Raw genomic sequence first — 22,558 nt, 5'->3', positions numbered from 1 at the left:
CATCCCCCGGCAGAAAGGCGGCGCATTGCTGGAGCCGCGCCGCAATTGTGACGCAGCTCAGCAAGGCTCGGGTGCCCCTATTCCCAACATGCTGCGCCAATCCTTATACCTGCTTCAAGCAGGCGCAGTGTTTTGACACAGCATGCCCGTTAAAGTGACTGAGTGAAATCTTGTAGATTTCACTCAGCCACATTTCGGAGGCGTTCCTGCGCTGGAACCCCCCCCCCCCGTGCTAGAATGTCCACATGTCCTTCTAAATACGCTACAGCATGGCGTCACAAAAGTGACGCAACGGCAGCACAGATGTGCTGTACAGGGCTTGTAAATCTGCCCCTTCATCGCTTTCCCAAAGTTAGACAACCTAGCCACTGACAAAATAACTTCTTCATGATTTGCTTTGGTTTTAACGAACCTATCTCAACTTCAAGTGCAAGAAAGAAATAAGAATGAATGCTCTTGATTACATTGAAGCATGGTCAAATCCTGGAAGCCAGGTGATGTGGGACGGCAGCAGTGAGAATGCACTCAGGAAGAGTCCTAGTTGTCTTCTATATTAAATACAATATACTCCTGTGCTACAGTTATATTAAAAGGTCCACATGCGTCTACACTGTGAGTAAAGCAATATCATGTGGTATGCAACGGATCACAGAGGAAACTAACAGCTTCCAAAATAATGCCCATCCTGATTAGCCTTTCAGATCCCACCTGATGTAAGGGAACAGCACCTAGATAAGCGCCGTTGTTTGACTAAGAGGTAAAGCTCGTGCATTTGCAACTGCACAGTTCTCATCTAAGTGAATCCCTTGACATGGGGAGGAGGGGAAGAAGGGTCAACTTAGAGTCAACCAGTGCCGGGCTGGCCGCAGCGGGCCCTGGGCGCTTCCCCGGTGAGCTGGAGGGGTGGGTTTGGTGCTGCAATATCATCCCCCTGTAACAAAAGCAGGAGCAGTGTTTCTCACTAGCAGCCCCCCAGCTACCCCCTCCGGGGCGGTTGAGCAGCAATCAGCCAGGGCTGGTTGCTGTTCCCAGTCCGGCCATGGAGTCAACTATAATTTTACACTGAGGAACTTGCCCATTCACTCCATTGTACTTGGAATTCCATTTATTAAAACCAACTCGGGGCTCAGGAATCGTGTTCCGCATTTATTTGGCAAGCTAAAAGTAAGTTATGTAATTTCATTCATCTCAACCTCTTTACTCCGTGATGTTGTTTTTTTTAACCAAAAATGAACAGCCTTATCAATTCTAAAGCTTTTATCTGCTTCTCTGAAATCTGTGTCTTACCTTCTGGTGAAAGGAAATGCAACACAAATAAAGCCGTCAAGGGCGCAGGAAAATAGCTTTAGGCAAGGGAATGCATTTCAAATGTTTCTTGAGAGGGAGAGACCATGTACAGAAATCCATCTTCATCTTTTTCATGTTGGTAGGCCTCAGAGATAGGTGTGGAGATGCTGGCCATTCTATGTCCATTTAGAAGCAAACAGAGGGCTTGATTAGAATTCAGCTGCAGGCCTCTGCTTGTAATGTCAATCAGCTCACTCCTGTTGACATGATCCGGAACCAAGAACTTTGTTTTGTCAAGCACAAGAAGTTGTCTTTCCCCTTTGTACCTTTCAATAATCACTGGTATTTTATTCGGGTGTTGTCGAATAAGTCGTACATGTTCATGTCTCTGCTTCAGGGAGCACCTCTGCTTAAAACCTACCTCTTGAGGCAATGATTTATAAGGGCAATCCCAGGGCTGTTGCCTCGCCCTGTGACACTGAAATTATCTGGTATTCCTAAGTGTTTTCTTTGGTCAGCATTTTAGTGTGAAGTGATGTCTCAGTTGTAATGGTCTTTCGTTTTACTCTTGTTTTGATATATATTTGTATATTTGCATACTTAACTGGTTTTCCATTTTTTACCCTTTTCTCCCTAATACAGGTGACATTGTGGAACTGAGTCAGTGTCCACTGTATTTGGTGTATCCATTCCTAGTGTTGTTATGGTCTTAGTTTGTCGGCTGGCTATGCATAGGCCTCTATGTCGTTGGGCCTGAAGGGTGGCTTGCTAGAATGTAATTGTTCTAAATTGCGGGAGAAGGATGCTGCTGTATTACTTCACATGAGTGCTTTTGCCATTCCAGATGATTTTAATCAGGTATTTTCAATAGAAAAAGACAAAGAAACGGCATACTGTGTACATAGGTATGAAATTAACGGGATACATCAGCTATGTAGTGATAGAATTCAGTTTTCGAGGCTCTAATTACCCTATGATGACGTGTGAGTTAGCATCATATGACTAACTAAGGCATTTACGTAAACGCACTTATGCTTATATCCAAATGTATGCGTGACCATATTAGTTTCTTAGCTTAGCCTGTGTGCCACCATTTTGTGTAACTCTCTGTGCCTGCGGGTTCTGCTCGCTCATGCCCCTCCCGCAGGAATACAGAAATATACTAAGACAGCAGTTTTCGTTTCTCGGCTTACTGTGGCCGAAAGTAACAAGTTCCGCTATCTGCAATGTTCTCATGCCCAGAGGCGCTGAAGCCTAGCTCCATGGCCTTGAGCAGAGATAATAATGTATCCCTCGCAGGTGCAGATGCCTGCTGTATGAGAGCATTGTTCACTGGTCTGGGGCTCAGTAGTTTTCCACAAGGGGCGTACCCTATTTACTGTGTTGCATTATAATGCATTGCTGTGATGCAGAGAGTCAGTCCTCTCGTTCGCACTCTTAGGAGTGAGGTCGGACAGGGCCCTCTCATATGAGTGTTATTTGGCCTAATAAAAGACTTTTGTTATACTTCTCCACTGTCCGGCTGACTTCCTATAAGGTAATTATAGGTGAGTGCTGTAAGTCACTCGGGTGGATTTGAGCCACGCTTATCAGATGGCGCCCGAATAGGGACCCCGCGATAAGGATCTTTCTCACCCGTAAGTGGGTAGCAGAAGACCGGGGACCCGCTGGTCGGCACGGTGGGTCCGGGATCCCATTTGATGCCGAGCTTGGTTCTCGCAGCGCTGCCCCACCCTGCTGATCGGGAGAGGTCCCGGTTCGGATCTTACGCCGGGGTCCAGAAGGCGGAACTTGAAGCTGACCGTGTTGGTCCTGGCAGCCGGAGGTGGAGAACGGTAGAGGTCGGTGCCGCCAACGGAAGGTGAGTGGTCCACCTGTGATTGCTGCAGGAACAGGAGTGTTCCGGGAGACTAGAGTGTCTCCGATGGTTTGAGGAGCTGGTGTGCTCCTGGGGCTAGTGTGCTCCGGGGAACTCAGAGTACGAGTTGGTGCTCTGACAGACTTGACGGGGTTGGGGGACGTATTTCGAGGTAATTGTTTGTAGCGATCCGACCGGATGGTACTGTGGTGACGGCGTGGCTCATTGTGGGCAGACTCTGGTGCGCTTACCCTGAACTCCTAGTGTGGTGATTCAGTGGAGGTGTGATCTGGGTTTCCCGCGGTAAAGTGCGCAGTGATCCGCAGTGCCGCACGGGTGGCGGATTCGTTCCCCTTCCTCAGAACAGTTAGTGTACTGTTCGGTCTGCGGTGGAGTCCAGGTTCCCCAGGACTTGGTCGACGGGCCTTGTCCCATTTGGTAACACGTGTTTGGAGATATTGTATATGTGTACGTGGGTTTTTGGTGTACGTCTATATGTTTGTGTGTGAATGAACTCGAGTTGAGATTCAAGATAAAGTAAAGATGCCGTGTTTTAGCAAGTTGCGATGTTTTGGATGTTGTTGTCGACCCTCAGATACTAGACTGGCCGAGAGCCAACCTGCACCCCCTGAAGGGACACCGAGTTTTGATATGTATGTTAAACATGGACTGGTCCCGATTATGTTCGGCACTTTGTGGCATCGATACACAGCTGATAATGTGGATTTACAATGGCCTTTGACGGGTTCTTTTGATGAAGCTAAGTTGGATTATTTGCAAGATAAACTGTTTGCTAGGCGTAGCCGTCAGAGTATGTTTGACTCTTTGCGAATATGGCAGAAAGAGGTCAGGAAACGTAAGATGCGAGAGGAGAAAGAGGAGTATAAAAAGTCCACCCAGACTATGGCGCAGAAAGCGAGGGAACAGGTGGGGAATGAGAATGCATTACGCATGGAGCGCGCTGATAGACTTTGTAGGTTGAAAGAAAATAAAAGCTACGTAGTACGAGAGGACGACCCAGATGAGATGGAGGACATTTTGAATGCCCGACCCCCTCCCCCTTATGCCCCGCAGCCATTGTACCCCTCCTTGCCACTTTCGGCCCCTAGTAGCGCCATTCCAGGTCCTTCAGCGAGTGCTCCCCAACAATCCCTGCCCTCGACACCCCTCGTTTCTCTACTTCAGCCCACTTCACCCGCCCCCTCACCATTTTCCTTAGCACTCCCTACCGTCTCAGCTAGTACCACCCCCAGTCAGGAGATGCTAACACCGAGTCGCGGCGCAGGTAGCGGATTGCTTTCACAGGTACGGAAGTTGCTTACACGTTCTACAGTTGGTTTAGATGAAAAAAGTGTGGTGGCTAATCAGGCATGTCAATGGGCCAGGAATAATATTTATTCGTTCGAAGACATTTGGTCCACCATGAAAGATTTTGAGCCCTTGATGCAGCAGCACGCTTTGTGGCACATGGCTGGTGTATTGATACCGCTATGGGAACAGGGATATGGAGGTGTGGCTCCGGCGGTTTTGCGGGATATACAGGCTGGAGCGTACAGAACGAACACAGGGGTGAAGGAAGTGATGAGTAGTCTGCGCGCGCTATTGCAATACAGGAATGAATTGCCCTCTGCCGGTACACCCCATTTTCCAGGTCTCCACCCGATGCGAGAGGTGCACCCTATTTTTCATCCTGAGGTCCCTGAGTTGTTAGACCCACTGACGAGGGCTGTTACAAGGAACAGAATTGATGCGCATTTTCAGGAGCAATGGGTGTATACGCCATGGAAGAGAAGTGAGGTGTTGTCATTGAAAGCTCAGCTGCCGGATTCTAGAAAGAATCCGACCGCCTATTACAAAGAGCTTACGGAAGCGGCGTCTTCTACTGTGATGACGTTGGCTGATGTTGAATTGTTTTTTGGGCTTTTGGTCCCGGTTGATGTGTGGCGACAAGTGAAAGGTACGGATCATACGGAGGAGCTGGGAGGTACATGGCAGGAGTTGCAAGATTGGGACAAGAAGCGTAAGCCAGGGGAGAAGCCGAAGGCTGAGATATTGGCTTTGCCAGGGCGTATTATAAAATATATGCATTCCCTCATCCCCCCGAAAAAGGTAGATTGGGACAAATTGACGGCTTGCAAGCAGAAAAAGGATGAGGCGGTCTCTGATTTCTTTACGAGGTTTGAGGAAACGTATATGGATTTTAGTGGGCAGGATGTGTCACAGGATGGAGGGTTACGGCTCTTCGTCAACAGGTTTGTCACAAACTTATTGCCTGAGATATCGGCCAGACTGCAAGCGTCGGAGAGCACGTGGACAACGTCCTCTCCTTCGGGAATACTAAGTATGGCGCAATATTACGAGCACAGGGAAAATGAAAATAAGGACAAACAGGAAAAGAAGGCTAAAGATTTGAAGACGAGGGTTTTGTTGCAGCAGGTGGCAAGAGGCAGAGGAAGGGGTGCAGGGCTGAGCCGCGGAGGTGGATTTGGAAGAGGTGAGAGCAGGGACAGGCTGGGACCGAATCAGTGCGCGAAGTGCAAGCAGGAGGGGCACTGGTGGAGGGATTGTCCGCTGCTGCAGGCAAGCGCTGGTGTAGGGCGCGGACGAGGAAGAGGTGGCGGTGATTTTGGGAGACAGGCTGCGCGATCTGAAGGAGGCGGGAGACCGGGAGGCAATTACTTTGACAACGGGACAGATAGACAACAGTCACAGAGGAGCGGGGGCCAGTATTATAACGATGATTATTCAGTGGACGATTTGACAGGGTTTTCCCACAACTAGGACAGCGTAGGACAGAGCATGGGACCAGTACTTATGGAAGTGGATCAGAGGGGACCTTATGTCGAAGCCGACTTACTAGGGTCTCAACAGAAATTTCTCGTGGATACGGGTGCAATGAAAAGTTCAGTGGCTCGTTCTCGGGTCCCAGGGGCGGCTCTGTCTGGCAAGAATAACATATCCGTGGGTTTCGCAGGAACTCCGGTGATTAGCCCCATTTCTAAACCTCTCACGTTAACGATTGGTCCTTTTACTGTTGATTCACCGTTTTTATTGACATCAAATTGTGGTGAAAATTTGTTGGGTTTAGACTTATTGAAGAGATTGCATGCTACCATCTATTGTTCCCCGGATGGCGTGTACCTTACTCTAGGCCCCAATGTTGCCCGCCCACTACAGTGCTTTTCAAAAGACGACCCGCTGCCACCTGAGTTTCGAGGCATACCAGACAGCTTGTGGGCCGTCAGTGATAATGATGTGGGAAGAATGGACATTGCCCCGGTGTCAATTAGAGTGAAGGTGGGAGCCAAATTGCCCAGAATTCCACAATACAGAATACCTAGAGAGGGTGAGAAGGCCTTGTTACACATAATTCAAGAATTGATACAGTCTGGAGTTGTAGAAGAGACTGATTCGAATATATGTAACAGTCCTATTTTGCCTGTACTTAAAAGACGATCCCCTGATGCAACAGATAATACTCCTGATGTCTATAGATTTGTGATCGATTTGCGGCAGGTGAATAGAGTAGTGGAGCCACAGTATCCGGTGGTCTCGGACATCACTACGATATTAACAATGATTCCACCTTCGGCAAAATATTTCTCTGTCCTTGATTTGAAAAACGCTTTCTTCAGTATTCCAGTACATGAAGATAGCAGGTATCTCTTCGGATTCTCATTGGCTGGCCGAAGTTTCCGCTTCAAGAGAATTCCTCAGGGGTACACTGAGAGTCCTAGCATATATAGTCAGGCTCTAAAGGCACAATTGGATGATTTGGAACTTCCACCTGGCAACGTGATGTTGCAGTACGTGGATGATATCCTGATAGCATCGGATGACGAACAGGGTTGTCGGGATGCTACTGTGAAATTGTTACACCATTTGGCTAAAAGGGGGCATAAAGTGTCCCTTCCGAAATTTCAATACTGTCGAACGGAGGTCACCTACCTCGGTCACCTCCTTTCGAAAGCGGGGAGGAGATTGACGCCGGAGCGCATAAAAGCGATCACTAACATGCAAGTACCTAACACGCAGCGAGAGGTGCGCGCGTTCTTAGGCATAACATCGTATTGTCGTCAGTGGATACCTAACTATGCGTTACTAACAAAACCCCTATTGTATCTGACTACCAAAGAAGTGCGCGAACCCCTACCCTGGACCCCCGCATGTCAGGAAGCGTTTGAGTTACTAAAAGAATCTCTGTGTTCTGCGCCAGTTCTTGGAACACCTGATTACCAGAAGCCTTTTGTCCTTTACGTGCACGAGGCGGAAGGTTGCGCGTTGTCTGTCCTAACTCAGTGTTTTGGGGGAAAGCAGAGACCGTGTGCGTATTTCTCTGCAATGCTCGATAATGTGGCAAGAGCGCTGCCGAGTTGTCTGAGAGCCACAGCGGCTGCTGCGGTCTCTATAAGACAATCGACAGGGCTCGTGCTGGGGACAGATCTCACAGTAATGGTACCGCATGCTGTGGATATCTTACTAAACAGGACACAGACGCAGCATTTAACAAGCGCTCGTCTGACGGGTTACGAGATGACTCTTTTTGCACCCCATGTGACAATAAAAAGGTGTACCACATTGAACCCCGCCACCTTGTTACCTATCCCCACAGACACTGACACAAATGGTGACATACATGACTGTGTGTATAGGACTGAGGAGGAGACAAAGGGGAGGGTGGATCTGACAGACAGGCCCATGGAAGAACCAGACGGGGAACTGTATGTTGATGGATCCTGTTTTAAATTACCAGACGGGACATCGACAGCAGCATATGCAATAACAACATTACAGACGGTGGTAGAGACTTCTAGAATACCTTACAATTCTGCTCAGGCTGCTGAGATTATTGCCTTACTGAGGGCATGTGAGTTGAGTGAGGGGTTGGATGTGAACGTTTACACTGATAGCCAATACGCCTTTGGCGTGGTTCATAAAGATCTCACAGTAATGGTACCGCATGCTGTGGATATCTTACTAAACAGGACACAGACGCAGCATTTAACAAGCGCTCGTCTGACGGGTTACGAGATGACTCTTTTTGCACCCCATGTGACAATAAAAAGGTGTACCACATTGAACCCCGCCACCTTGTTACCTATCCCCACAGACACTGACACAAATGGTGACATACATGACTGTGTGTATAGGACTGAGGAGGAGACAAAGGGGAGGGTGGATCTGACAGACAGGCCCATGGAAGAACCAGACGGGGAACTGTATGTTGATGGATCCTGTTTTAAATTACCAGACGGGACATCGACAGCAGCATATGCAATAACAACATTACAGACGGTGGTAGAGACTTCTAGAATACCTTACAATTCTGCTCAGGCTGCTGAGATTATTGCCTTACTGAGGGCATGTGAGTTGAGTGAGGGGTTGGATGTGAACGTTTACACTGATAGCCAATACGCCTTTGGCGTGGTTCATAATTATGGGCGACTTTGGGCAGAACGGGGATTCTTGACCTCCCATGGACAGCGCATCCAACATGGTCCACTGATATTACGACTGTTAACGGCATTGACATTACCTAAACGATTGGCTGTGATAAAATGTAGCGCACACAAGACAATAGTGGACGATGTCGGGCGAGGCAATGCTTTTGCCGACGAGACAGCAAAAGAGACTGCTAGAGAAAAATTACCACGAATGTTTGTGGCAGGGCCAGCACGATGGGTCCCAGATATTCATATGTTCGCAGACACGGTACAGAGTGTCAAGAACATACAAAGTAAGGTGACGGATGAGGAATTGAGAGCATGGAAGGATGGGCAGGGACGACTGGATGCGGATGAATGTTGGACAGATGTAACAGACAAGAGAAGATGGATGTTACCGAATGCGTATGTCCTTCCAGTAGTGACGATGGCACACGGGCCTGCCCATGTGAGTGCGAAGGGTATCTGCAAACTATTAGACCCGGTGTGGAGCAATAAAAATATCTCTAAGATGGCCACCAATTTGGTTCGTCAATGTATGGTGTGTTTGAGACACAATCCTGGAAAGGGTACCCCTGTCCCAACTGGAAATTTTGCACCCCCCTCTTTCCCTTTTGAGGTGATCCAGATGGATTACATAGAAATGGAAAGAGTCAACAACTTGAAGTACGTCCTTGTAGTCGTATGCGCCTTTAGTAGGTGGGTGGAGGCGTTCCCAACGAAAGACTGCACGGCTATGTCTACTGCTAAAATGTTGATAAAGGAGTATTTCTCCCGTTTTGGATTACCTAGGGTGATCTGGAGTGATAATGGCACGTCCTTTAATGCTGAATTAGTGAAAAATATATGCAAAGGTTTACACATCACCCAGAAGTTCCACTCGGCCTTGCATCCTCAGGCAGCAGGACTGGTGGAACGCTTTAACGGGACGCTCAAGTTAAAAATGGCCAAAATATGTGAGAGTACAGGTCTCCGTTGGCCAGACGCACTTCCCTTAGCCTTGCTATCCACAAGAGTCACTGTAAATGCAAAAATGGGCGTCTCCCCGCACGAGGTGGTATTTGGCCGCCCGGCCAATATCTGGGGAGTGCCCCGACCAAAATGTTTTTCCGAAGTTCCTTATCCTCTGTTGACAGACTATCTGTATGCTTTGACTAAAGATCTTCGTTCTATTCATCAGCAGGTAGCAGACACTCTGAAGCCGTTGCCGGAGGGGCCCGGACACACCATCCACCCAGGGGACTGGGTCGTGGTGCGACGATACCAGCGGAAGTCCTGTTTGGAGCCTAGGTGGTCGGAGCCTCGTCAGGTGCTCCTGACAACGCGCACTGCACTACGAATTGACGGCAGAAAGGCGTGGACCCATGCCTCTCATGTGAAGAGGGTCCCGCTCCCGTTGCCCTATGATCAATGGGTACAAGATGGCATCGCTGACCAGGAGTTTGAACATATTCCGAGGTATGTTCCTTTCTCGGATGCTTCACTGATTGGAGAAGAGCGAAGCGGCATTGAAAATTCTGTGAGCTCGACAACTCCCTTTGTTGCTAGCAAAGAGATACCGGAAAGTTCAGCATCTGCCACGGAGACACCTGCTTTGTTCTCCGACCCTGAAGTGCCAGGGAGCACTCGCTACAATTTGAGGCCCCGAAAGAAATAAGTGCAGTGCTGGAATATGATGGACTAAATACTGGAAGAAGGGCTTAGTGGACATTCTGAAAAGAAGATTTAGTGGTAGGGATGGACTTGTAAGAGCCCTGGTGTTTAGCCGAAGATTGTGTTCTTTGAGACTATAGAGTGGTGCGGGGCCCAAATAAAGTGCTTCCCTTATTTCTAAGTATTGACAAAGCGACGTGGGAATAGGTATGGACGGTAAAAGCCTGCCTGTGAGGCTTTGAAGGACACAGGGAGAAGATCCCTTTTTAAGGGTTGAAGAACCCCTCTGGCCGGTGGAGGATTGTCTGGGACTATTTTTTTGGTAGCAGTGTGATTTTTATTTTTTCCTTTGATTTTTGATATTTTTGAACGATTATTAAAAATGTATCCCTTTGGGCGGCCAATTCCTGATGAGGAGCAGCCTTTCGCAGCTCCCCCGAGACGTGAGCCCGATTCCCCCTGGTTGGCCCTTCCCCGAAAGGGAAAGGTTGTTGTAATAATAATTGTTTTAATTGCCTTTCTGGTGACTCTTGGAATACTGTTTTTCGTAGATAAACATTATCCCGTTCATACATTTGCACCCACACCTACTGCTGTTCCAGAACATAAAATGTTAACTGTTGAATATGGTGAGAGAATGATACGTAAGAATTATAGGGATAATGTTTTTATTAAAACTTTGCATCATGCACATGCCACTACCAACATGACAGATTGCTGGGTATGTGGGCTTTTGCCTTCTGCTGCCTATAAAAAAGATAGGTTCCTCGCTCTCCCTTTAACGCCAGTGAATAGCTGTGTGGGGTGGTATACTCTTATAGGTCTTGTTAAATATTTCCAGCAGCCAGATTCCTTGACTCCACTCCTGCAGAATAGGGGGTGGACAATGACAATGCGAGTGCGGCCCTTGCCTTCAGCTTCCCTTGGACGAATATACACTGATGGACGTTTTGACCAGACTTTTATACAGACATGTGAGAAAAAGTTGGGTCGCTTCCTGACACCTAATGATACTGATCGACTAAGGGATAGTTTCATGAAATTGAACGCCACTTTGTCTTATAGGCATCCCCCTAGGAGTAACGACAGCTCCAAAAGTTTGATACCCTTGGCTGTGGTGGGTCCTCCTCCATTTTTCTGTATAGAGGGAAGGGGTCCCATCAAGGTTGGAAATAGCTCTTGTAATGTGACTGCTTCAATACGCCTGCCCGTTAGCCCTTCCTTGATTGCCCCACCCAGTGTCTATTTTGTTTGCGGTGAAAATGGGTACTTATGGTTGCCCGAGGGTTGGGGTGGGGTGTGCTACCTGGCTTATCTGATTCCTCCCGTATATGTGGCTCCCTCTGATTACCACAGAACTCATCGACGATTCCCCAATACTCCAGAGCAGCCGCAGAGGCAGCGTAAAAGGAGGGACCTTCAGGTAGAGGACGTTGATCAGACAGATACCTCGTATCAGCAGTGGACTGATTTTTCTAAGGGTCTGCTTCCTTTCTGGGGTCCTATATTCAACAGTAGAGCTATCAGACGACTCTCTAGGGTAATGGAGAAGGTGGTTCTGGTTGAGGCTGACATTACCACTAACATCTCTGTTGAGGTTCAGGCTATGAGATTATTTACGATCCAGAATAGGATGGTCCTTGACGTCATACTAGCTGATAGGGGCGGGGCCTGCCGCGTCATCGGGACCTCTTGCTGTGTGTATATCCCTGACTCCGCCCCGACTGTTAACTTGGCAGTACAAAAATTGCATAGATTAGCGACTGAACTACACCAAGATAATGGAACATGGTCTCTCCAAGGGTGGCTCTGGGGTGCCTTTTCTTCCTGGGGCTGGAAAATACTGATGGGATTGGTTGGAGTAGTGAGTGTAATTCTGTCATGTTGCCTTTGCATATATTGCCTTCCTCCATGTTGTTCAATGTGTGCTGCAAATATACGTCCGAAAAAGAAGTTACATGGTCAATATGCCACTTCTATGATTACTGAAATTCCTGCTGATGCAAGTTTTTTAATGTTTATTGCAGAAGATGTTCTCGACTGAGGTGGTACAGTTCTGCCCCTAGAATGGATGTCGGCACTACCTTTGGCAAATAAATGAGGCTATAGTTAGCCAATGATGCTAAAAGGAGGGTCTGATAGAATTCAGTTTTCGAGGCTCTAATTACCCTATGATGACGTGTGAGTTAGCATCATATGACTAACTAAGGCATTTACGTAAACGCACTTATGCTTATATCCAAATGTATGCGTGACCATATTAGTTTCTTAGCTTAGCCTGTGTGCCACCATTTTGTGTAACTCTCTGTGCCTGCGGGTTCTGCTCGCTCATGCCCCTCCCGCAGGAATACAGAAATATACTAAGACAGCAGTTTTCGTTTCTCGGCTTACTGTGGCCGAAAGTAACAAGTTCCGCTATCTGCAATGTTCTCATGCCCAGAGGCGCTGAAGCCTAGCTCCATGGCCTTGAGCAGAGATAATAATGTATCCCTCGCAGGTGCAGATGCCTGCTGTATGAGAGCATTGTTCACTGGTCTGGGGCTCAGTAGTTTTCCACAAGGGGCGTACCCTATTTACTGTGTTGCATTATAATGTATTGCTGTGATGCAGAGAGTCAGTCCTCTCGTTCGCACTCTTAGGAGTGAGGTCGGACAGGGCCCTCTCATATGAGTGTTATTTGGCCTAATAAAAGACTTTTGTTATACTTCTCCACTGTCCGGCTGACTTCCTATAAGGTAATTATAGGTGAGTGCTGTAAGTCACTCGGGTGGATTTGAGCCACGCTTATCAGTAGAAACATAACAGCTTCCACAGTATGATGAACAGGAATTATTTTCACAAGCGGTGTTCGAGAAGCATGGAATACATTTGTACTAGATGATACAATATGCTGTACGCTGATGAATAATCTTCGAATAATCTATTAAATAAATGAAGCAAAGAAGGAAATAAGAGACAAGAGAAAGAAAAAAATAGCGATAAAGGGTCCAACCATGCTTTGCTGGGTATTGTGTCAAAGTTCGTGTCTTGACATAAGAGTCCTGTGGAGGTAGGATTTCTTTAGGTTCAATGCATCTGAGGTTCCGTAATGTATTTACCCATCCTTAACAATTTATAGAGCTTTGTTCATGCAATTTTTGTCAGAGAGCTGACTCAATGGGAATCATATTGTGATATTTACACCGCATATACCTTGCCTTACGAGATCAGTATCTAATGAATTGTCCATGGAACTTTATTCCGAGATATTTGATTACCTTTAGGTGCTGTGCTGCTTTAGGGGATGGGGGTGCTCTACCTTCTCTTACAGGCATTAATAAGCGTTTCCTCGCTGACCTTCTTTCTTGTTCTAGCCAGACACCACTTAAGGATCAGGAGCCACAGGGAAATGCCTGCTCTTACTTTCTTCTGGGTATTCATTATGCTGTTTACGCCCCCCAGTTGTCTTTTCATGTATTTACTCTATCATGCGCTGCACATTTCTGGCCACCTGGAGGAGTAAGAGGACATTGGAAGCGAGAGACTGCAAGTCCCAGGGGGCTCATCTACTGCCCGAACCTGTGCTGATTTTCTACACGGTGGGCGCTATCTAACTTCTTGCTGCTCCCGCTTCGCGGGAGCCCCTGCGCATTTCTGCCTGCCAGGAGGAGTAAGAGGACGTAGGAAGCGAGGAACTGCAAGTCCCAGGGGGCTCATCTACCGCTCACACCTGTGCTGATCTTCCACACTGTGGACGCCTATATATTTAATTCACCGCCACACCCGCTGCGCGGAACGCACGTGGGAGCGCACCGGGCGAAGCCCAGGCCAAGGGCGGGCCCGCCTGAGCCCATCCGAGACCGGAGGAGGCCGGGCTGGGCCACCCCTCTGCCACCCGCTCCTTGCCACCCATTCATTTGAGGGGAAAAACAACCCCAGGTACTGTGAAAGTTATCATTACTCTGCAGCTTGTTATCATCTCTCTTCTGTGTTAGTTCACATTTTGCTATTTGGGGATTTGGCTGGCATAGTTGCTATAAAAAATGAAATGAAGGCTGGGCACACCTTCCACGGGAAGTGCAACAGTGCGCATTAGGTCAAGTGGTTTCACTTGGTGTTTGTTTGGCATAGTTGCTATTCCATTATGAATAAAAGGAAAGAAGTTGCGGGAACTTTAAATGCTTTTATCCTGAGGGCGGAATCCCTGTTGACTCACGAAATTGAGATAACTGAACGTCACTTGTCTTTGGACCAGGCTTTATTACAGCCTCGTTTGCCATCAAATGGCCCTAATTCAGACAGCACATCTTATGTTTCCCCCCAAAAGGTTATTGTGAGTCACTCTGTTTCTCCAAATCTTGTTTCGCTGAATCAGGATGTATCTGATATGACTGCCACGGTTGTGCCCCGCATCAATACCAGAGCGCAGGTTACCAAGTCTAGTGGAAATGCCAAGAGGAAAGCTTCGTCAAATAAATGGAAGCAACCCGTGGGTATTCAGAAAACACCAATGGCTAAGCATCCCTGCGCCACTAATCCCACAGTTGATTTTGTAGTTACCCCCAATAATGTCAACTCGAATACCCTGGGTACTCAGACTGATATCATTCCTAACCAACAAGGGAACTTAATTGGTACAAACATCACCGTGGAAACCATGCTTGTAAACTCGGTTGAGAAAATTTTGGATTCTGCTCTGTCACAACTTAAGGAGGCGATTGATATGAACTTTGACTTACTATGGGAGAGGCTACAAAGGATGGATTCTGTTATGGATAATTTTAGTGGTATGAAAGAGAACTGTACCCTTGATAATGCGGGGAGGGGTAACTTGTTAGCACCGACCCTTATAAATCATGGGCACAATGTGCTATTGCCAAGCTCTACTGTGCATAATGATCCTATAGTGCCCAATTTATGTACTGCATGTGGAGACTGTATCAACTCTTCTGTTCCACATTCTAATTATGAGCAAAGGACTACACAAGATATATCCAGTGCCCCTGATTTTTACACCGCAGATTTTGGTAATAGCCATTCTAGGCTCCCATTCCCTGGTATGAACCCCGGTTGTGACTCAAGCAATCCAAGTATGGGCCGAACGGCCACGGACCGCTTTAAGGTTAATTGTTTGAGATCTAATGCTGATGTTTTGAGCTTACCAGCTGATGCTTGTGCCTACGTGCTGGTTTTAAGAGGTGTTCCAAATCTAACTGGCGATCGGAGGGAGTCTAGGATTGATCTACGCAATAAGTCGGTAGATTGGTTGGTAAAACATAAAAGATTCCAAGCCTCAGACATGAATGAAATTCTTATGTTCAGACGAGTAGGGTGGGTTGGCCATTCGTCTAAAAACATTAGTGGCGGGGGCGTGGCTAGCAGCCTAGCATGGCGGCTGCGTAGCTGAAGAGCTCCTGGGGCACGAAGGCTCCTTTCATTAATCCGACAGTTAAATCTGGCAAAATCCCACCTGAAGAGGCAGAACCTGCGACCGGAGCGCAGCTGGCATTTGTGGAGCTGATCCCGGTGTAAATCCGTCGTCGGAAACGGGTCCGGAAGCTGAGGAGTGAACAGGGGCCTCCTTCCATTGTTGCAGCACCGCCCTGGACTGACTGGGAGTCCGGGCGGAAGTGAGGGCAGGTCGGAGTGCGGACTCTGCAGCTGACCGGTCCAGAGAGGACTGAAAGTCGCGTCGTATATTTAGTGGCCCAAATAGAGCAGACATTGCGGAGAAGAACACGCTACTTTTACCCTGGACGGCAAGGGTGACATTGGAGCAGAGTGGAGTAGGCGGAGCTGAGATACGGCCGGCGGGGTGCGGACTGCTCCTGGCAAAGAGTGGCGACCTGCGCAGCCCGGGGAGAAGAATGCCGGATGAAAGCCACCGCTGGAGGGGAGGCGACAGCAGCGGCCTGAGGGGAACATCGCGGGAAGGCTCACCGCGCCCGCATACACCGAGGTCCGGGGGCCAGCTGGGACTGCGGAGGAAGCTGTGACAGGCTGGAAATAGGACCGGAGGCAAAGGAGGGCAGCTTCAGCGGCCGGCTGGGCCAACAGAGGCGGAAACAGAGAAATACCTGCCCCTCGGCGAGGGCTCTGGGTGAGAGAGGACCGGGACACAATAGATTGCTGCCATAGTGGGGGCAGGATTTGAAACTGCTGCGTTGCGGGAGAGCTGTGAGCTACATCATGCGCCCGAGCTTGATTGCTGACATCCTACATCTCTGGGCCAACGTGAATGAGGGCAATCGCTGAGTGGGTGACCGGCGGGCTATGGTGTCATACTAGCCCTGGAACCAGTGGAAAGGCGACTGGAGCTTGATTGTAGACAACATCTGGTGAACAGGAGACGCAGAGGTTAGACACAAAAAAAAGACCATAGGAGCACCCCTAGAATGGTCATCTTGGACCCGGGAACAACCCCTGGGGTACAGAAGTGCGTTGCAAGGTCCGGGGCTACTAAAATACTGCTGGGCACACCTTCCACGGGAAGTGCAACAGTGCGCATTAGGTCAAGTGGTTTCACTTGGTGTTTGTTTGGCATAGTTGCTATTCCATTATGAATAAAAGGAAAGAAGTTGCGGGAACTTTAAATGCTTTTATCCTGAGGGCGGAATCCCTGTTGACTCACGAAATTGAGATAACTGAACGTCACTTGTCTTTGGACCAGGCTTTATTACAGCCTCGTTTGCCATCAAATGGCCCTAATTCAGACAGCACATCTTATGTTTCCCCCCAAAAGGTTATTGTGAGTCACTCTGTTTCTCCAAATCTTGTTTCGCTGAATCAGGATGTATCTGATATGACTGCCACGGTTGTGCCCCGCATCAATACCAGAGCGCAGGTTACCAAGTCTAGTGGAAATGCCAAGAGGAAAGCTTCGTCAAATAAATGGAAGCAACCCGTGGGTATTCAGAAAACACCAATGGCTAAGCATCCCTGCGCCACTAATCCCACAGTTGATTTTGTAGTTACCCCCAATAATGTCAACTCGAATACCCTGGGTACTCAGACTGATATCATTCCTAACCAACAAGGGAACTTAATTGGTACAAACATCACCGTGGAAACCATGCTTGTAAACTCGGTTGAGAAAATTTTGGATTCTGCTCTGTCACAACTTAAGGAGGCGATTGATATGAACTTTGACTTACTATGGGAGAGGCTACAAAGGATGGATTCTGTTATGGATAATTTTAGTGGTATGAAAGAGAACTGTACCCTTGATAATGCGGGGAGGGGTAACTTGTTAGCACCGACCCTTATAAATCATGGGCACAATGTGCTATTGCCAAGCTCTACTGTGCATAATGATCCTATAGTGCCCAATTTATGTACTGCATGTGGAGACTGTATCAACTCTTCTGTTCCACATTCTAATTATGAGCAAAGGACTACACAAGATATATCCAGTGCCCCTGATTTTTACACCGCAGATTTTGGTAATAGCCATTCTAGGCTCCCATTCCCTGGTATGAACCCCGGTTGTGACTCAAGCAATCCAAGTATGGGCCGAACGGCCACGGACCGCTTTAAGGTTAATTGTTTGAGATCTAATGCTGATGTTTTGAGCTTACCAGCTGATGCTTGTGCCTACGTGCTGGTTTTAAGAGGTGTTCCAAATCTAACTGGCGATCGGAGGGAGTCTAGGATTGATCTACGCAATAAGTCGGTAGATTGGTTGGTAAAACATAAAAGATTCCAAGCCTCAGACATGAATGAAATTCTTATGTTCAGACGAGTAGGGTGGGTTGGCCATTCGTCTAAAAACATTAGTGGCGGGGGCGTGGCTAGCAGCCTAGCATGGCGGCTGCGTAGCTGAAGAGCTCCTGGGGCACGAAGGCTCCTTTCATTAATCCGACAGTTAAATCTGGCAAAATCCCACCTGAAGAGGCAGAACCTGCGACCGGAGCGCAGCTGGCATTTGTGGAGCTGATCCCGGTGTAAATCCGTCGTCGGAAACGGGTCCGGAAGCTGAGGAGTGAACAGGGGCCTCCTTCCATTGTTGCAGCACCGCCCTGGACTGACTGGGAGTCCGGGCGGAAGTGAGGGCAGGTCGGAGTGCGGACTCTGCAGCTGACCGGTCCAGAGAGGACTGAAAGTCGCGTCGTATATTTAGTGGCCCAAATAGAGCAGACATTGCGGAGAAGAACACGCTACTTTTACCCTGGACGGCAAGGGTGACATTGGAGCAGAGTGGAGTAGGCGGAGCTGAGATACGGCCGGCGGGGTGCGGACTGCTCCTGGCAAAGAGTGGCGACCTGCGCAGCCCGGGGAGAAGAATGCCGGATGAAAGCCACCGCTGGAGGGGAGGCGACAGCAGCGGCCTGAGGGGAACATCGCGGGAAGGCTCACCGCGCCCGCATACACCGAGGTCCGGGGGCCAGCTGGGACTGCGGAGGAAGCTGTGACAGGCTGGAAATAGGACCGGAGGCAAAGGAGGGCAGCTTCAGCGGCCGGCTGGGCCAACAGAGGCGGAAACAGAGAAATACCTGCCCCTCGGCGAGGGCTCTGGGTGAGAGAGGACCGGGACACAATAGATTGCTGCCATAGCGGGGGCAGGATTTGAAACTGCTGCGTTGCGGGAGAGCTGTGAGCTACATCATGCGCCCGAGCTTGATTGCTGACATCCTACATCTCTGGGCCAACGTGAATGAGGGCAATCGCTGAGTGGGTGACCGGCGGGCTATGGTGTCATACTAGCCCTGGAACCAGTGGAAAGGCGACTGGAGCTTGATTGTAGACAACATCTGGTGAACAGGAGACGCAGAGGTTAGACACAAAAAAAAGACCATAGGAGCACCCCTAGAATGGTCATCTTGGACCCGGGAACAACCCCTGGGGTACAGAAGTGCGTTGCAAGGTCCGGGGCTACTAAAATACTGCACGGCACGCCTACAGAGAGCCAACTGTAGCCACACTGTAATGCGGCCAGCCTCCCCGTGTTGGATTGATACCAGGGGCGCTACGCACACAAGACCGAACTACGTCGCACTCCCAAGGCAAATCTTGCGGATGGGCCGCACTTCGTAACCTCGACCAGGTGCAGTCGGACGTCATGGAGGGCAGAGGTTCAAAGAACGTGACAGGGCAAGCAAGACTCGACAAATACGGTTATGAGAAACACAACCAACCGACAAATGAAGGCCGTACCTCCACTGGAAAGAGTCAAGACACAGAGAATGGCAAGAAGGTGACACTAGAAGACATCATGAAAACCCTCTCCAGTGTCCAAACAACGGTAGGGACTATCTCCACTGACGTCAGTCTTCTGCGTGCAGACTTCCATAAAATGTCAGAGAGAGTAGAGCAGGTGAAGGTGGTGGCGAAGTCACTGGTGGAGGACACTTCGGAGTTACAGATCGCAATGGAACGCATGGAGGCGGTCACCAAACAAATACAAGCCAAGTTGGATGAACAAGAAGGGCGTTCCCGACGGAACAATGTTCGGATCCTAGGTATTCGAAACGGAAGGGAAAAGGGCAATGGACCTGTACGTGGAAGAACTCATTCAGACCAAACTACAGCCCAAAGGCCTCTAAAAAAAATTCTCGATAGAACGAGCACACAGGGTGCCCGGCGGAGCACCGAAGCCGGACGCCGCGCCGCGACCAGTACTGGCCCGCTGTTTCAACTTTAGAGACAGGGATGCCATATTACAGGCGGCAAGACTCTCACCACCCATTAAGCTTCAAAACTCCACTCTGGCCTTCTTCCCGGACTACACAGCGGAGGTGGCCCGGCGCCGGAAGACTTTCTTCGAGGTCAAAAAAGCACTGCGGGCCAAGGAACTGCCATACTTCATGCTGTTTCCAGCAAGATTACGTGTCGTTGCGGACGGGAAGACTTGGTTCTTCGACACGCCAGAGGTGGCGAAGGACTGGATAGATAGCTGGAGACCGGTGGAGGGCCCTCGCCGATCCCACAGAAAACATCGGAACCAACAGGCTGAGACAAGAGAGGACCCACGAATGGAGGTACCAGCGTCTCAGGAGAGGACATCGGAGGCAGGGTCAGAAGACTCTGTGAAGTTTGGGGAGCGGGCGGTGTTATGTCCGTGGAGCAGGGAAGCAGGGAGGAGGGAGGGGGGGTGTTTTAGTTTTGAGTTTAGTTTGGTTTGTTCTGGTTCAAGTATCACACGCTGTAACACACCATGCTACGTCCTACACAGACAAAACCACGAAGGGTGGCAGGCGCAGGTCACCGCATGTACTATGTCATCTAGACACACAACTAAAGCCACATCATGACTTCCCAATCCAACACAGCAACTGCTGAGGACATGGCGCACACCACGGTGGTGCCCCGCCTTAAACTACTCACGTGGAATGTTAGAGGGTTGGGGGACAAAATAAAGAGGGGATTGGTCCTCCAGGCCATCACTCGCCATAGCCCTGCGCTGGTTTTACTACAGGAGTCACATCTCACGGAGACAGCATGTCGTGCACTTGATAGGCGAGGCTACAAAATGGCGGCGCACGCGGAGTTCACTGCGGGGTCACGGGGTACAGGCATCCTGGTGAAGAAAACCTCCCCCTTTATTGTCCTACAACACAAGGTGGATGATCATGGCCGCTTCGCGGCAGTTCATGGGCAATGGGAGGGCAAACTTCTAAATGTGGTGTCCGTGTATGTTCCTCCAGCACTACACTACATAGCACTGCCGGCACTGGGAGAGTTCCTTCTGAATCTCCCGTCTGGCGACACAATTATAGGAGGGGACTTCAATGCCATTGCGGACCCAGCGATGGACTCATTTCCCGTTAGGACCCGTGCGTTGGGCTCGTCTGCCTTACCGGGTTTCATGGAGGCGTTGGGGCTGACAGACGCCTGGCCCCATGTTTACCCCACAATGAAGCAGTACACATATCTGTCTCTGGTGCATAACAGCCTGTCCCGCATTGACTATATTTTGCTCCTGGGCGATGTAGTAGGAGACGTGGATACTATAGACATACTGCCAAGGGGCATATCCGACCTCTCCCCGGTGTTACTGTCCCTTTCCACGAAGGAGAAAAAACGTGCCAGGATTTATCCCATGTATCCCAATTATCTCTTGGTCCCCAAGATCAAGAAAGACCTTAAATCTACGACTAGGTACTATTTTGCAGATAGCACAGCGTCAGTGTCTTCCCCCATGGTTCTGTGGGAGGCGTATAAGACCGTTCTGCGGATGCGAGCAATTGCAGCGGTCTCACGACACAAACACATGTATCGGCAAGAACTCTCAGAGCTGGAGCTAGCGCTCCAAGAGGCTAACACGGCACACATGACTGATCCCACGACAGACACTGCACACACGCTGAAATTGCGCCAACAACGGTACCAAGACCACCTCAAATCACAAGTAGTTGAAAGCATATCCAGCACAGAGCATAGGATCTATGACGTAGGGGATAGGGCGGGTAAGATGTGGAAAAGTGTGGCTCACTGGTTAGAGGAGGCACACCTGGAAGCAGAGGTCAGCCCGGGACCAGGGTTCAATTCCCGGCTCGGTGGGGTCTTGAGTCCTAAAATGTCCATGGACTCGACAATTCTCGCTCCGGTGCCTACTCGATTCACGGGTTCAACTCTGCGACTCTGGGCAATAGCTTGCTTAATCTCCACAACGGCCCCTCGCGGTGGGATGCCTTGGGATCACCTTGCGGATACCCTGCTGGGGTTATCTCACAGGGGAATACCAGGACGGGTTCCCTAAGAAAGCTCTTAGAAACCAGTGGTGATTTGCGCTATATAAATTCCTGTACATTTACATTTACATTTACAGATGCTGGCCTGGCTGGACAAGAGAGGAGGGGGTAGCAGAGGGATACGACGACTATACAACCAGGAGAGACAGCTCCAGACACACCCGGAGGATATAGTACACACCCTGGCGAGGCACTTTCAGGAGGTTTACACTCCGGAACAGGAAGTCACGGCGCAGGAGGCTATGTCCTCCCTTACTGACATAGATATCCCAACACTTCCGCCGGAGGCTGTACAGGAACTTGAGGCGGATCTGACAGGCGAAGAAATACAGCAGGCAATCCAAGCAATTCAATCCGGGAAGGCACTGGGCCCCAATGGAATACCCATAGAATGGTATAAAGTCATGTCTGAAACCCTTAGTAAGCCTCTATTGGCGATGTATCTGGAGAGCCTAGAGAGGGGAAAACTCCCAGTAGACCAGCGTACCGCAACGATTGTGGCCATACCGAAATCAGGCAAACCGCCGGAGGAAAGCTCCTCATATCGCCCCACATCCCTTCTCAATGCGGAAGCTAAAATTCTAGCGAAGCTACTAGCTACTAGACTGATAAATCATCTACAACTGTTGATCCACCCGGACCAATCA

At 49.3% G+C, this 22,558-nt stretch overlaps 1 pseudogene; it reads right to left on the bottom strand.

Moving 5' to 3' along the window:
* Positions 1 to 1,345: 1,345 nt before the first annotated feature.
* LOC147711809 (microtubule-associated protein 1 light chain 3 beta pseudogene) lies at positions 1,346 to 13,662 on the bottom strand (annotated as a pseudogene).
* Between the last annotated feature and the right edge of the window lie 8,896 nt (positions 13,663 to 22,558).

Source organism: Lissotriton vulgaris, chromosome 5 (genome assembly GCF_964263255.1).
Source record: "Lissotriton vulgaris chromosome 5, aLisVul1.2, whole genome shotgun sequence".
Taxonomy (NCBI): Eukaryota; Metazoa; Chordata; class Amphibia; order Caudata; family Salamandridae; genus Lissotriton; species Lissotriton vulgaris.
Note: the sequence above shows the minus strand (reverse complement) of the source record. Positions and strands in the feature narration are given on the sequence as shown.